The sequence below is a fragment of the Phacochoerus africanus genome, chromosome 3, assembly GCF_016906955.1.
Source record: "Phacochoerus africanus isolate WHEZ1 chromosome 3, ROS_Pafr_v1, whole genome shotgun sequence".
In the NCBI taxonomy this organism is placed as follows: Eukaryota; Metazoa; Chordata; class Mammalia; order Artiodactyla; family Suidae; genus Phacochoerus; species Phacochoerus africanus.
The window spans coordinates 24,702,111-24,708,240 of NC_062546.1; positions in this window are offsets into that span (position 1 = coordinate 24,702,111).

Below are 6,130 nucleotides of genomic sequence, written 5' to 3' on the forward strand. Positions count from 1 at the left end.
TGAATGATCTTCAGTAAACTTAAGTACAATAAAAGTACCAGATGTGATTATTCTAAAGACATGTCTGCATTAATTAACAAACTTAAACAGTAAGCTTAAACTAACCCTTATACCAGATATCAATTCAATATTGAATATTTCCCAGATCATGTGAAACTGAAATTCATTTAGCTTAGTTTCTCTTGTATTTAGAAACGTTTAATTTGCAATCGCTTACTTAAAAACAACAACAATTAAATAGAGCTCATCTACAAATTAATCTCAGCAATGTAATCCAAAGACAAAGACGTATTGAGACATACATATATCCAGACAGACAGAAATCTCATAGTTTTATCTTAAAATTTAATCTAGGGAGTATTATGGCCAGGCCATACTACAAAGAAAAATCATCTTTTTTTTTTTTACATTACATTGGTTGTACCTGAAAATGGTCCAGTTCTGGAGGATGCATCTCAAAGGGCTGAATTTAGGAAATGAATTTGAGTTTCCCATAGCCGGCATACTTACATATAAGACAAATGCAAACATACCCAGAAAGAACAAAATCTGATTCCTACAGGACAAAAGAGTCATGTCCAACAATTTTATAAGCAAAGATCTCTCTTCTTAACAAACAATATGGAAAAGGAAAAAATAGGGAATCGTGACTCCACTGTCATGGCAATTCACCTGGCCAATGTAAAACCAAAAAGAACAGTTATAATAAGTTAAATTTACTTACTTGAGCTTTATTTATTTATTTTTTTGTCTTTATATGGCTGCACCTGGCGTGTGGAGGGTTCCCCGGCTAGGGGTCGAATGATCTGTAGCTGCCGGCCTACGCCACAGCCAAAGCAACACCGGATCCGAGCCACGTTTGCAACTTACACCACAGCTCACAGCAATGCCAGATCCTTAACCCACTGAGCGAGGCCAGGGATCGACCCGGCCTCCTCGTGGATACTCGTCGGGTTCGTTAACCAGTGCGCCATGATGGGAAATCCCTTAAGTTTTAAAAAGCCTCTTCCTATTTTTTTCTTTCTTTTCTTGAATTGAAGTTCTACTAATCAACCCAAGGCCAAAGTCTCAGGCAAAGTGGGCTGTGTTTGTACTTCAAGGACATGGTAAGAGTTAACTTCGAGTTTTCTCCTAGGCATATTTTTGTTCTCACAGGATCAGAATTCTGAAAAAAAGTTTTTTTTTTAATCAAGCCAACTTCTCCAACTGCACATATGACAAGAGCCAGTTTTGGAATTTGAAAAGAGTTTCATCACAGCTAATTTTCTCCAGAGCCTAAAGAATATTGTGACCACATGGGATTAAATCATTTTCCTTTCTTATTCATAGGTTTATAGCAATAGACCAGTTTTTTGTTTGTTTGTTTTTTTGTTTTGTTTTTTTTAATTTTTCCCAAGGGACTCTCAAGTGGCTCTCTAGAGAAAGCACTTCCCATTTTAGCTCAAGAATCAGTACTGGATACTTGTGCACATAAACAAAACGGCCAGGGCCAAACTAAAACCAAAAGTCTCGTCAGCTGTAAGTTATAAAAGACCAAGTGGCAGAGAGACCTTCTCTCTCTGCCCCAAATGGCAGAAAAACTGCCCCAAATGTGACTTCTGAGTTTCCTCTCGCCTTGGATCCTTGTCTAGAAGGCACGTCCTTGGAGCCAGGGCTCCCCAGATGGAGCTTCCCTCCATACTGTGAGTTCCCCAAATTGGAACCGAAGTTCCCCAAATGGAATTTCCCCCTTCAGGGAAAGTTCCTCAAATGGACAAGATCAAAAGGCCTTTGTGCGCACTCCAGGGGCAACTCACTGAAAGGTGGCTGGCAGGGCTGGGTCGAGACTCTCCAAATGCCCTCTTTCTGTCCTCCAAAGTTGATGTTTTCTCAGAGTGGAGGTCCGGGCCAGAGCAGACAAAAGGAAAGTTGTCTTCAGAGCAAAAGGGGCCTCAGGCAGCTGCTACGGCAGCCTTTTGCCATTCTCCGTTTGGCTTTGGAGTTCCGCAGCCAAACCATGACAGTAGGCCAGGTGTGATTGAGGCACAGCCCTGTGGCAGGGGGTCCCTGGTGATCTGATTCCAGAGAAATTCCCTAGCCTTCTGCCTTCCCAGAGATGGCTGGCAGGAAGGGACACTCTAGGTGGCTGATTGAACCAAGGGGCCCTACAGGGCCATGTGCCCACAAGGGGATCCCAGACGAGCCACCAAAATTTGCTGCCAAAATATGGGCTGCTTCTGTACACCAATGCTGAATAGAAACTCAGACACAGTGTTGGAAGAAACAGAAAAAATAGCTTTAATTGCCAGGCAAAGAGGGGAACACAGCAGGATGGTGCCTCAAAGACTATGCCTCTGCTCAGAGGGGGTAGTGAGGAGTCTTATAGTGTTTGAGGATCCAGGTGTCATTAAGTTCATAGACATTTTCCTGATTGGTTGCTGATGAGGTAATTGGGAATCAGCACCATCGAGCTTCTGGTTCCAACAGGTCTAGGATATGCATGCTTATAAGCAGCATATAGTTGACTTCTTGCACCTGGTGAGGGCTTCAGCATCTGATACAGCTCAAAGGACATGGCTTAGAATATTATCTGTAATCCTTGAGGAAAAACTAAAGGCCCTTGACCAACAAGAATGGCTAAACTATTATTATTGTCTCACTTGAATTCCTTTTTCTCTGTTTTCTCACTTCTCTGATTAACTTGATTCTTTGACTAAAGATTTTCTGTAGATAAAAAGGCAGGTAGCAGACATGAGTAGAGGTCCATTCTGGGAAGGCCACGCCAGGTCCTGCTTGGTAACATGGTGAGGTCTAATGGTGTTACATGTACAGTACTAAGAACAGTGTCTGGGACACAGCAAATGCTATCTAAATGCTTGCTGTTATCAATATATTTTGGTCTTCTCTCCCTCTTCATTCTTTTTTCCTTTCTTCTCCTCCTCCTTCTCCTCTCCTCCTTCTCCTCCCTCTCTTCCCCCTTCCCTCCTTCTTATTTATTATTCAGTTGGCAATAATCAATTTTTTTTTTTTTTTTTGCTTTTTAGGGCTGTACCTGTGGCAAATGAATGGAAGTTCTCAGCTTGGGGAACTGCAGCTGCAGCTGCAGGCCTATGCCACAGCAATGTGGGATCTGAGCTGCGTCTGTGACCTGCATCACAGCTCATGGCAACACCAGATCCTTAACCTGCTGAGTGAGGCCAGGGATGGAACCTGCATCTTCAGGGACACTATGTCAGGTTCTTCATCTGCTGAGTCACAACAGGTACTCCTGTTGTCTGATTTTTTTTTTTTTGCAATAACTCTCTATGAATCTGTTAATATTTTTTTGTGTGCTGAGAGGTAGTCTCATTCTTTCATTTTCCAGATGTGGAAACTGAATCCCCAAAACAGAACACGGCTTCTTGAGATCACACAGAGACTGTGACTAAACCAGTACTAGAACCAATGGCTTCTGACCATGAGTCCATGGCTTGTTACTCTCAACACAGAGCCCAAGAAGACCTACCTTGGATACTGATACACTCTGCGTGTCCTCCAAACACCCACAGGAAGACTTGAACACTCTGTGATTCCAAATATTCTCCAAAAGAGGTCTTTCTGTCAAAGATTGCGAGCGTGTCAAGGGAAAGGTCTGTGGCTTGGCTACTTTGTGATCTTCAATGTATGCTTGGCACTGTGCTTCAAGATCTTTTAGGGCAGAAAATATTGCCTATAACACCTGGGATTATTAGGGGCAGATGCTCAATAAACAGAACTAATTAATAAACCCGCATTAAAAAAAAAGAATGGGGTTAGGGAAGGGAATATTTATTAAGAAATTGATATGTTCTAGTCACTGTGCTAGAATTTTCACCACTATCTCATTTAATCCCCAGAAATCCTTTATGGCATTTTCCATTTCCAGATTTTGAATCAGGAAATTAAGTTTCAGAGAGGTTAGGCAACTTACTCTGAGTGTCTTCACAAGTAAACATTCAAGATTGACACTTCTCTGGTGTTCTATAACCTTCTAAAATCTAATATGATCATCAAAGAGTGAGAAGTAAAGCCAAGAAGAGAGAGAACTAATGCTTTCCAGAAGGTTTTTTTTTTAAAGTTTTTTTTCATGAGAAACAATAAAATCAACCATAAAAATTGTGAAAATAGGTCACGATTGTATTTGTATTATGACAATGTGGAAATGCATGTTTTCATCAGGCTAGAAAAAGAAAACAAATTATGAGTTTGTCAACTTTTCTCATAAAAAGAGATCTATCATTACCAAACCCAGGCAACCTGTCCCCCACCCTCCATGTAACCACTTAATCCACACTAGAGTTTTTTTTTTTTTTTTTTGTCTTTTTGCTATTTCTTGGGCCGCTCCCGCGGCATATGGAGGTTCCCAGGCTAGGGGTCCAATCGGAGCTGTAGCCACTGACCTACGCCAGAGCCACAGCAACGCGGGATCCGAGCCACGCCTGCAACCTACACCATAGCTCACGGCAACGCCGGATCGTTAACCCACTGAGCAAGGGCAGGGACCGAACCCGCAACCTCATGGTTCCTAGTCGGATTCGTTAACCACTGCGCCACGACGGGAATTCCCACACTAGAGTTTTGAATGGAGATAAAAAGATAAGCTACAGGACTTCTATGGAGAAGGACAATTAGGGCTGGGTGAGTTTCATAACTTGGAATGGTCCATATCTGAAAAATCCTAGTACCTGTGGTAGGCTAAAAAATGGTCCCCTAGGAGTTCTCTTGTGGGGCAGCAGGTTAAGTATTTGGCACTGTCACTGCAGTGGCTTGGGTCACTGCTATGGCACAGACTTGATCCCTGGCCGGGGAACTTCTGCATGCTGCAGGCATGACCAAAAAGAGAGAAAAAAAAAAGGGTCCCCTAAACATAATTAGATCCTAGTCTTTGAAATCTATAAGTATACTCTGTTTGGAAAGAGGGTCTTTGCTGATGTGATTAAGTTAAGGGTATTTATTTATTTTAATTATTTTATTTTACTTTTACAGCTGTACCTGTAGAATATGGAAGTTCCCAGCCTAGGGGTCAAAGCAGAACTGCAGCTGCTGGCCTACGCCACAGCCACAGAAGCTTGCAGCAATGCTGGATCCTTAACCCACTGAGTGATTCCAGGGATTGAACCCACATCTTCACAGACACTATACTGGGTTCTTAACCTGCTGAGCCACAGTGGGAACTCTCAAGTTAAGGACCCTGAGATGGGAGATCATACTGTATTATCTAGGTGGCCCCAACTGCAGTCATAATGTCCTTCTGGGAGAGTAGAGGGAGAAGTATGACACATACCAACAGAAAAGGAGGTGGTAAGAACACTGAGGCAGAGATTGGAGTGATAGGGCCACAGGCCAAGGAACGCCAGCAACTGTCTCTTCCCCAGGAGAAGCTGGAGCAGCAAGGAGCAGATTCTTCCTCAGAGGCTCCAGGGGGAGGGCACCCTGATAATATCTTGATTTTGGCTCAGTGAAACTAATATCAGGCCTCTAGCCTCTAGAACTGTGTTAGGATACATTTCTGTTGCTTTAAGCCACCAAGTTTGTGGTAATTATACTTTGTTACAGTAGTCACAGGAATTTAATACTATGCCCCTGTGTTGTTACCTGAGTCCCAGTATACTGCTGTCTCCTTTCCCTTCCATCTGGCACTTCCCAGAGGAGTTGCCAAAAGCATCGTAAAATTTTTTGTGTTTCTATTCTATCAGGCAGTGTGACATGCTCACTGAATCCTCGTAATCCTATTAGGCAAATACTAATATTATTCCTATTTTACAAATGAGTAAAATAATACCCAGAAGAAAAGCTAGTCAGACCACACTCCTGACAAGTGATGGAGCTAGTATTCTAACTCAGGTCTTCTCAATCTAAGGCCCACACTTTTTTTTCCTTTTTTTGGCTCATGCCTGCAGCATGTGGAAGTTCCTGGGCCAGGACCAGAAATACATCACAGCAGCGATAACACCTGATCAGTAATCCATTGCACCACCAGATAACTCCAAGGCCCACGCTTAACCTCTACTCTGTGCTACCTTAAGCTCTCTGGGTTATGTTAGGGTTTTAATTCTTATATCTACTGATAGCATTTCAAGGTATTAATTTGAAGGCTGTTTTCAAGGATGCTGGTCCAAAGGGGACCAAACAA